The following is a 12,120-nucleotide window of genomic DNA, read 5'->3' as shown; positions in this document are numbered from 1 at the left end:
AATGTATGTATGTATGTATGTATGTATGTATGTATGTATGTATGTATGTATATATATATATATATATATATATATATATATATATATATATATATATATATATATATATATATATATATATATATATATATATGCACACGTTCATACACACTTTCATTGTGCATTACTGAAGAGTGAAGAGTTCTTTACAGAATTCTGTCATTCACCATTCATGTCCGTGTAGCTCAGAAAGGACATGAAGGTGCCTCTGGGCAACGTCTGGGAAAGCTCAAAATCACATAATCTCTCTCTCTCCCTTTCTCTTCCTCTCTCTCTCTCTCTCTCTCTCTCTCTCTCTCTCTCTGCTTTTCTTTCTCCCTCATTCTCTTTCTCTCATCAGCCATGGCATGGCTGATCTTTTCCCAAAGTTCTCACAAGGCAAAGAATTGTCTGAATAATTAGATCTTCACAGCAAAAAGACTAATTCCAAGTCAAATTAAGATTACACTCAAAAGCAGTTTGCTGACATTTAGCAGATCAGTTAGAGGGACGCTCTGCAGTGTCAAAAGCTTGTACCGTGTTGACTGAAGTAATCATTTAGGTTGGCAACGGCCTAATCTCTGCACAAAGAAAAAAGCATGGAAGCAATGTCGTGAGCGGCGTGTGACAGAAAGACACGCTCACCTTACACATGTTGAGGTATTTTCAGTCTGCTCTAGTGCACGTTGTCGCACTCACACTCCAATTCTGCATGTTTAAATAGAGACGAATAACAGAGCATTTCACTGCTCCTTTATCTGTGCTGACAGAGGGGACGAATATGGCAGCGGTCTCCTATATGCTTTTGGTCTGTCAATCTGTTCTTTGGGTTCTGCTTAGCACTGCAGATAATGCAAACGCAGAAGGAAGGATGGAAATAACACGCTTCGTCTGCACATGGAGAGCTCAGAGGCCGCAGGCACTTTGTCTTAAGTGCTAGAGCAGGAAACCTAAGAGGAACTAAATTATAAAGTAGTGCTCCACTCGGACAGATCTGTCCAGTCTCTGTACTGAGGGGCTGATGGGATAGACGCCCTAAAACACAGTCATTAAGCAGTGCGGGACGCATTCTACTTCATAGATGATTTTAGTAACTCATGGAAACCTCAGAGTAACAAGGTCAGCATTGAACTGAACTCAATGAAAAGCAACTCTCTTCCCACCAGGAACCCAGCAACTTTTATCATTGCTTTGATCAATTCTGTTTCACATTTGCTTTGCCGTCTTTGCGAAAAACCTACTTTAAATATCGGTTTCTATATACCAGGCAATGGCATCCTTTGTGACATGTGGGCTTGCAAACACAGTGCAAATCTGTGCAGAGCTGAAGCAGATGTCGTGTGTTGGTAGAGTGCTCTTCTGGGTTTACAGACAGATGCTTACTGCATGGCCTTTAATGCAGTCCCTCCAGCTCACGTGTGTGAATGCAAATCTACTGACAAAAAATCCTACAGACATCTTCACTTTTTATTTAAACATTATTTGTGACTGGCACAGTAAAATACTATATATTTCTGTCCAATGCTCTGACTGAGATAAAACAGCACTGCCTGATGAAAAATGCTTTATTTGGAAATACCTGCAAATGTTTAAATTTTAAACGATGTGTGATGATATAACTTACTCAAAAAACTGAATTGTTGGATTTACTTAAAAAAAGCAGTGTGTAGTGATTCCACGCAACTATATTGAGTATATTTTACAAATGACAATTTAGTTGCATGAACAAAAGAAATTCAAGTAGAGCTGACAAAATTTCTTTGAGTAAATACAAATCATTGGAATTTGTCACTGTTACATAATATTTATATGTGCAGTTTACTTAATATGTAAGGTGAACACATTTATTATTTTAATATATATGCAGTCCCTTGCAAAGCATTCTGGGAACTGCCCCGTAAGTTTTGTCAACTTTAATTTGTGCATTTCACTCAGCAATGTTAAGTTGACTGAACAAACACTTAAGTAAAGCTGACAATACTCATTTTTAGTAGAAACAACTCAGTTAAATTAAGTTCATGTAGTTACATGAGCTTTAATGTGAACAAGGATGGTTTGAGAACAACAGTGAAAGTTCTTTTTTTTTTTTTTTTTTTTTTAGTGCTCAGAGTCAGAGAGTGAGACAGGTGTATGTCTCAGAGTAGAGTGGTTTTCTTTTTTATTGTTTTGTATGAGGACATGGAGACAAAAGAGTCTCTCACATATAGGGGAGACCGGGTCTAGTTGTCACAAGATCTGCAAGAAGGTTTAAAGTTTCAAGCATCTAATTAATCTTCTTCTACTTCTTCTTCTTCTTCTTCTTCTTTTTTTTTTTTTTTTTTTTTTTTTTTTTTGTGATTTCTGTACTACAAACTGAAATTTCAATGTCATCTTACTTTATCTAATTGCTAATTGGTCATAACAGAACACAATTAGAGCACAATTCAAAAGCACACATTAAGACAAGTCAATTATATAATGAAGCTAGAATTTATTAGTGTTCTCTGGAATTTTCCAAAAATTTCAGGTCAAAGCATGTTACATTAATTTTGTACAATTTATTCAATGCAATTGAAAGTTTATTGGTCAAGTATGTTTACCTTGTTTGCTATTTTATGAATTGCTGTGTGTTTATTTATTGTTTTGCAAGTTGAATTGTACTGAAAAGTTAAAACAGGCTGTTTAATGTCAGATTACCATTGCAACAAGTTACTCCATGATATGTGACAAGATGCTTTGATATTGGGGCATGCTGTCGCAAAGGGTCAAATGTGTTGTAACTGAACCACACTGTATAATTGTACCTGGGAAATAACGATGGAAATGTTCAAAAGGGTTTCATGTTTTTTCATCTTTAGGTGTGTGTTAATATAGCCTTTCAACCAAGCAGTGAAAAATAATCAGTTTGCTCCAGTCTCCACTGTATTGGTATAGATTTTGGTAACTTGTACATATATTTTCATATATGATGATATTAACAGATGCCTATTGTGTTTGCTTGCGTGTATGCAGACTCATACACAGCATTCACAGCATTTGTCAAAATGGAAGAAAGATTTAAACAGAACAATGACATTTAAATTTTAAATTACACATTTAAATTTTAAATTTAGGAATTTCTTTTCATGGTGAGGTTTAGAACAATAAAAATGTCTGTATTCCCAGTATTAGAAGAATAGTAGATTTTGTAGATTTTGTAACTGCAGAGTGTAACTGCATGTATAAAAAAAAAAAAAAGAAAAAGAAAAAGAAAAGAGAAAACGTGATTGATGATTGTGATGAAGGTGCAATGTATACGTCCTGGTTCTTGTAGTCGGTGAACAACAGTTTATCATGATATTAGAGTGTGTATCAGTAAAGTGGGTCAGAGAGTAGGCTTCACATAATCCATACACCATACAGCTAGAGGTCACACACACACACACACACCTACACACACACACACACACACACACACACACACACACATGTTTGTTTTTGTGAATTGTGGGGACTTTCCATAGACTTCAATGCATTTTACACTGAACAAACTGTACATTCTATCCCCCTACCCTGCCCCTACCCCTAAACCTAACCCTCACAGGAAACTGTGCAAACTTTTACTTTTTCACAAAAACTCATTCTATATGATTTATAAACCCATTTACATTGTGGGGACCGCTGGCTGGTCCCCACGATGTAGGTGAACTCAGGTTTATATTACATCATGGGGACATTTGGTCCCCACAATGTAATATAAACAAAAGCACACACACACACACACACACACACACACACACACACACACACACACACACACACACACACACACACACACACACACACACACACACACACACACACACACTTGTTTTTGTGAATTGTGGGGACATTCCATACACAATAGTTCCAGGCACAATAGTTTTTATACTTTACAAACTGTATATTCTATCCTCCTACACTACCCCTACCCCTAAACCTACCCATCACATAAAACTGTGCACAATTTTACTTTCTAAAAAAAAAAAAAAAAAAAATTCTGTATGATTTATTTTTAAATATGATGTAAGAGTGACATGTTAAGAGTGAAGGTATTGTACTAATTCAATGAATTGAAATATGTCTGCTTGTTTAATTAGAGTACCTTTTTAAGCATGATCACACATCTTCAAAAGACTGTTTCCCTTCACTGCAAACAACAGTTATTAATTGGACACATATTAAGGATGTCTCTTTGTGCGAAAGACAACACACACACACACACACACACACACACACACACACACACACACACACACACACACACACACACACACACACACACACACACACACACACACACACACACACAGAAAGAGTGAGAGAGAGAGAGATCTTTACATCATTTATATTAGTAACCAGACACCAATCCTTCAGTCATGTAAGGAGAATGACCAGATGTCACACAATGACTGATGTCACTGCATGTGGAAATCAAAGTGCTGTCCCTCTGAGTTCTAACAGACATTATCACACACATCAGGGCAGTAAAAGACACTAATTATTTAAGGATCCACTTAAAAGTGACTGACTGCAGCTGTGGAAGACACACCACTCATAAATATTTAGCTCAGACATAAGCTATGGGCTGACCCACTGTTGTGCATTGATTCCTGATGAACATTGTTGAATTATCATTTCAAGTGTGGTCAGCAACACTGCCCTGTGTAAGTGAGTAATGCAAATCGGGGAAAATGAAATAAAAAATTAACAAAATATCAAGAAGAAAATAATAATAATAATAATAATAATAATAATAAGGTAATGCATAGATAAAGGTAATGCACTTCAGAAGACATTTTTAAAGCAAGTAAAACAAATTGTCAATATTGGAAGAAAATAAACCTAATTCAAGATATATCTTCTAAAAACTTCAAAACATCTTAATATGATATGCAATTTTGCTTCTCAAGTAAATATATCTTGATTTAAGGATGTGTATTGTTTTGTACAATTGTTAGTTGTTTGGTATGTGCTTTGGTATGTGAAGATTAGGGACAGGTTTCACAGTATGTTTAGGTTTAAGGGTGGGTATAATTACAACAATGTAATAATACAGTAATTACAGAAATTAATCACAGATGTAATTACATGCAGGTATTTTTTTAAATACTGTACAAGTACAATGTAAAAACGTTGTACACAATAAGTTTTAATAAATGATTGATTTAATATGAATTTACCATAAGACTCATTAATGTGTATACTGTAATTATGTGTTCTCTGTTAGAGGTTATTTATAAAACAGAGGCATTTACTTCTAATGCCTAATCTGTGATCAGTAATTTTGATATCTAAGAACTCATGTATAGCCAGACGTTCTTTATTGCTGTTCATGCATCAGTTAATCAAGGCATTGACTAAATGGTCAGCTTTACACTGTTCCTCTTAGTAAAATCAGCTGTTATTTAAATTGTGACTAAATTATATACAGAAAGCAGTGCAAAGAATGCTTCAATTATTATCACTGGAGCTGTCAATCACTTCAGATCAGGGTGATCTCAGTGTCTATCTTCTGCACTATCCCCAAAACTCCCACTAGAAACAATGATTGTGCCTACACATTACCCAATCATAGCAGTGGGAATTTACACTGAAGTCTTAAAGGAGACAAATTATGACATTTTTTATAATAAGTGCACCTCAGGAAACACTATAAAATACATAAAACATGAACCCTTCAAATGAATTAACTTAAAAAAAAAAAAAAAAGTTGAAAAACACTGTTGATTATTTAATATAAGTTTTGTTTGTTTCATTTTGTTCTGCACAATGTCCAAATTTAAATGTGTTATAGTAAGTAAATTTGTTATCATTGTTGTACATATCTATCTCCAGGAGAGGTTCCAGGTTCAGTAGATATCTGGATTCTGACCTTTTCAGCTTTCTGTAGCCTGATGCACATTGGATGCTGATGACAGTTCTATGTCACTGACACACCAGGCATGAAAATTGGTAAAAACAAGTTGATAAAATCAATCAGGACTTGGCGCTGTGAAAAGCTTGTGAAAAACATTAAAACATACCAAAAATTATTCAGACACTTTGACCTGACCATGTTTTGCTTAAGTGTTATCTGACATAATTAAGATATATATATATATATATATATATATATATATATATATATATATATATATATATATATATATATATATATATATATTTTTTTTTTTTTTTTTTTTTTTTAATTTAATTTTATTTATTTTTTTGACACAGAAAAATAATTGTCACATTTTGTTACCTTTTTTAAAAAACTATAGTGAATGAATGAAATGTTCAAGGTTTGGCTCTCTATATATAATTATGAGCTGAGTACTTGTACTGGTCCTCTTGAAGAAAAAGCTGGTCCACTGTATTTAATGCAGACTGTGTTTGCTGTGGATATGGGTTTGCATGTTAAACAGATCCACAGCCCATGCAGCTTTTATTGAAGTATTGAACGGGGTCATTATGTCTTCTGATCTGATTGATAAACTAAGGTGATAATTTCCATCTCAGCAACGTGCGGAAGCAGTTAATATTTCCCAGGGCAGGCATGTTTCCGATTCAGTTACTTTTAATGAACCTTCCCTAACTGGTCAGTGGAGTAGAAAAAAAAAACATTCATTCATGTCTTACAGGAACATAGAAAGAGATTAACTTTGGTAAATGGCACAACACAAATGTTTCAGTGTGGCAGATGACCGGGTGAATTGTGATTTTGTGTGTGTGTGTGTGTGTGTGTGTAAAAAAATGATTTAATTTGTATGACTAATCAGAATAATTACGTTAAATAACTGAGCTTTTCAAAGTTGATGACCAAACACAAACTCTGAAGACAACACAGACACACAAATTATAGGCATATTTTGATGACTAAACGTTTTTAAGTTAGAGTGCATGTTGGCCATCAGCCATCTGATGTCATGATGTAAAATGTCAAAGTGATGGGCAACATCCCCCCCGTCAGCATGTACTTACACTGAACCTGCAACACCATCTATAAACCACTGTCTCTCTCAATCTCGCTCCGTTTGCCTCTCACTCTCTCTATGAGACATACCCATGCACGAGTAATGTGTTCGTGCTTGGTAAATTGCACAGGCTTTTGTCCTGAAGGAATAAAGATTTAAAACCTTGCACGCCTCATTTCTGACATTTGGCATTTGTAAATATTCCATTTGATTCTGAAAATAATATGATAAAATAGTGAATGCATTTTTTTTTTTATGTTGTCGAGTATTGTTAGGTAAAGATTGTAAACGACAGAGTATGACTTTTCGAATGAATAGATGATGAAAACACTTTGTGTAAATTCATTTGTCTAAACACAGCAGTAATATTTTTTTTTTATTTCCTCACCCTTACACATCAACACACACACACACACACACACACACACACACACACACTCACACACACACACAAATAGCGTGTTCAATTAACTTACTTAAGAAAACATTTTTCCACAGAATAAGACTAAAACAAGTGCATTTTTACACATAAGCTGCATTGAAAATCCTGTAACACCTTTGGTGTTCCCAGTCAAAAATGACCAGTCTTTTAAAATTTGCTTGTAAATCTCTCATTATGCAATATTATCATTAAATATTGGACTCAATATTTTTTGTCAACTTGTTTTCTTTCAATTAGGACAGGTTTTGTATTTCTTTTTGAAACTGATTGATCGTAGGCCTCATTGATCTGAGCCTCATTGATCTGAGGATAGAGTTCATTTCTGTGAAAAAGAAAGGCTGTAATACTCAAAATAGTTGGTTTGTGTGTGTGTGTGTGTGTGTGTGTGTGTGTGTGTGTGTGTGTGTGAGAGAGAGTGTGAGAGAGAGAGATATAGAGAGATAGAGAGAGAGAGAGTGCAACAGCGCGAGTGTGCATGTATCCACACATGCTTCAGTTTAGTCCGTTTTGGTTGTTGTCTCATCTTGGCTAAATATATTTGCTAGGTTGTTCTGTTGCATTCCCATTGATTTGTACTTTCTTTTTCTTAAATTATCTTCTTTGTTTAATAAAAGAGCTGCATTTAGATCCACACATCAACTCTCTCTTTTATTCCTAGAAGCATTACAATTAAATTCTCTTTCTAACAATTTTACATACATGAGTAAAGCCTTTAGTACAAAACAGTGAAACTGACAACCTTGTAATTATCAACACTGTTACATTTCTGAAGACGTAATTGTGTCCAGATACACACACCATATATTAATGTTTTAATTTAACCGGCGTGACGAAATGGATGAAATATTCTGAATGATATCAATCCACAATCTGACTTGTGATGCAGCCTGGAATCACACCATGTTACTTATCTGGCCAGAGGAAGACTGGTCCCCCAACTGAACCTGGTTTCTCCCAAGGTGTTTTTTTTTTTTCTTCTTTTTTTTTCTGTTTCTGTCACCTGATGGAGATTGGGTTCCTTGCCTTTGTTCCTTGCTTAGTTTGGGACACTTAAAATTTAGCAATATTATTGACTTGACTGCACTGACACTATTTGATGAGAACTGAATTGATGACATGTTTTCTCCAGAGCTGTTTTATAGCTGAATTGAACACATTGCATAATTTATAAACTTTACACAGTTAATGAACTGAACTGAATTAAACTTGAACTGACTAGCTGAACAATTACACTAGTTTCTTTATTAAGAGCTGCTTTACACACTGTAAAAAAAAATCCCTGTAAAATTTACGGAAAAAAAACCCCAGAACTTTACCGTAAAAAATACAGTAGCAACGTAAAAAAAAAAAATGTTAAATTTACAGTAAAATAATGTATTTCATTAACTGACATAATATTAATTTACCAACCTAATGAAGTACTAATATCTGTTTTGTACCTTTATAATACACTGACAGTCACCAAACACAGTGGTGATAAGAGTCACATGATGAATCAAAGTTCATCACAAGCAGATTTTCCACAAGCTGAGAAGGACAACACTAACATATAGAAGATGCACACAGTGTCATTCACACACACACACACACACACTAAACACCATCATGGTAACATGCATGACATTTTAAAAATGCAATAAACATTAATTTAACAACATTAGATGTAACATAAAACCCTAATGTACATAACTGAATGTCAATGTCAATTAACGGATTTTCACTGAAAATTTTACAACGAATTGTTATTTTTCACTTCCAAAAACTGTGAATTTAATGGTATTTTACCGTAAAATTTCATTAAATGTACCATTAGATATAGATATACAGTTGTTCACCGTATATAGTACGGAAACTTTCTGTAAACCAATTGACAGTTTTTCACCGCAGCATTTTTACAGTCTTTTACTGTTAAAATCACGGTCATTTTTTACAGTGCAGCACAGTTGAATTCTGTTAGCATTTTTGATTACTACTTTCCTGTTTATTACCATAAAGCTGCTTTGAAATGTTAGGGTTATGTATAAAGCTATAACGATCTGTAATGTATAAAACATAACATACTTGACATGACTTGACTTAAGATGGCACAATACAATTGAAATTTAAATACATTATATTTTCTGATAGATTGTTAGAACTGTAAGTAAATAAACAAATAAATAAAGTGCTTCTTTCTTTACTACTAATTTTTCTTTATGACAGGTAGTAGTCAGCATTCAGTAATTCAACATCTTTGTGAAAAGGCATGGTTGGACATTGCAGACTGAAGCACAGGAGAAATACTCCTCTGCTTTGACACGGCTGATTTTGAAAGTTCAAGCAGAAAACCAATTATAATGAGCAGCACAGACCCTGAAGCCCGTCTATCCACAGCACACATGAAATCTAAAAGAACTTACAAACAGAGAGGTGCCATGTGAGCCCAGAAAGCCCTCTGACTATATGAAAAGAGAATTTACATGTATTACACACGGGTACTTTAAATGCAAGTACAATGTAACAACAGAATATACACTGATCAGCCACAACATTAAAACCACTGACAGTTTAAGTGAATAACATTTATTATATTGTTACAATGGCACCTGTCAAGGGGTGGGATATATTAGGCAACAAATGAAGTCAGTTCTTGAATTTCATGTGCTGGAAGCAAGGAAAATGGATAAACATAAACATCTAAGTGACTTTGAGAAGGGTCAAATTGTGATGGCTAGATGACTGGGTCAGAGCATCTACAAAATGGCAAGTCTTGCCGGGTCTTCCCAGTATGCAGTGGTTAGCACCTACAAGAGTGGTGCAAGGAGGGACAACCGGTGAACCGGCGTCAGGGTCATGGGCGCCCAAGGCTCACTGATGCATGCGGTAGGGCGAAGGTTAGCCCGTCTGGTCTGATCACTCAGAAGAACTACTGTAGCTCAAATTGCAGAAAAACGTTATGGTGTCCATGATAGAAACCGCAGAGAGTCTGGTGACCTTGGGTCCTGGCATTCATGTGGATGTTACTTTGATACGTTAAGATTGTTGATTTGAGGAACATGACAAAGATATCAAGTTGTTGCCTCGTCCTTCAAATTTACCAGATCTCAATCTGACTGAGCAACTATGGGACCAACAAATCCAATTCATGGAGGCCCACCCTTGCAACTTGCTGGACTTAAAGGATCTGATGCTAATGTCTTGGTGCCAGATACCATAAGACTCATTCAGAGGTCTTGTGGAGTCCATGCCTCGATGCATCAGATATGTTTTGGCAGCATGAGGGGGACCTACACGACATTAGGCAGGTGGTTTTAATGTTGCAGCTGATCACATATTCCAGATCACATATTCCAGACTCCAACCTGCACTCATACTTTGTTATAAGAGAAGTGTGTACTGCTGTGTGACAGCTCTAACACTGGGTTGTATAGATGCATAGTTGCATATGATTTTAGAAACTACAGATCTTACTGATACTGTGTACGACATGACCAACAATGTTGATTTTATAAATACTTTATACTTTATAAAGCAGTTAGTTCCTGTCCTTGATTCTGATTGGTCAATAGCTGTGTTTTATTCACGCTAAAACATGGCTATGACTGCTTCACCCAACGGTTCTGTATATCACTACACAACACCCTAGCAACCTTAGCAATGTAAACTGTTCTCAATTTATATTGTTCATTGAAGCTTACTGTATTATGTAGAAGAGTATTGTGAGAAAGAGTTTGAGTTTATTACCTGCATTCAGAATCAGTTTAAATCAGTTTAAATGTCCGCTGCAATAACAGTTAAGGGGTTTTCCTGTGACTGACAGCGCTAGTCAAAACATTTGTCAGTTGCGTCTTGTTCCGTGTTCACAGCAATTCAGTCTTTTCAATATAAAAGTCTTTGCGACTGAGTGAATCACTCATAAAGACAGTCTTTGTCACCATCTAATGGTGTAATAATGTAACTTCTGTTGCTGTTCCCAGTCAGGGACTATTTTTTTCTGGCGGAAAGAAGGCTTTTAGTGATTTTACTTCATGAAAGTTGCATTGATACATATTTTTTGGCTTTAATATTTGTATTGTGTGGTAACTGTTTTATAAAAGCAATAAGGTACTTGAGGCTAGTGCTGTATCATGAATAAGTCACGGCTGAAGGGGTTACAGGCACTCCGCTTCGAGTTGTGCCTAACAACGCCCTTCAGCCATGACTTATTCACGATACAGCACAACCTTATTGCTTGTATAAAATGAAAACTGGAAATTTCTGAGTGTTTTTTTTTTTTTTTTTTAAGTAATCTGTATGCTAGTGTACTATTAACAGTTGACAAAATCAATATTAAGTATAGGCTTATTAACTCCAGCCGCAGCTTGTCTGTATGGACAGGTGGATCAGTGCCTTACCAAAATATTCATTTACTCGAAAACATAGAACTCTAAATAAACTGAATCAGTCCTAAATGGTTAACTTTTAATAATCATTATTCAACAAAAATTTTGTATGTTTCTAGACTATTTTAAGTTTTAAGGTGAGATGGATATATTGAAATTTCGCTTTAGCAGCCAGGTTGGTGTCATGAACTTACTAAGAAAGGCAGAGGGTTTTAGCTCTTAAACACAACAGCACCCCACATTTTTTCCAATGTAAATCTGTGGTGAAAATAGCGCCCTAATTGAGAGCCATATGGGCAGAAATGCCTGTCCATAGGTATATGCAAAGAAAGTAGGCAACTGTGCA

Source organism: Chanodichthys erythropterus, chromosome 14 (genome assembly GCF_024489055.1).
Source record: "Chanodichthys erythropterus isolate Z2021 chromosome 14, ASM2448905v1, whole genome shotgun sequence".
Lineage (NCBI taxonomy): Eukaryota > Metazoa > Chordata > Actinopteri > Cypriniformes > Xenocyprididae > Chanodichthys > Chanodichthys erythropterus.
Note: the sequence above shows the minus strand (reverse complement) of the source record.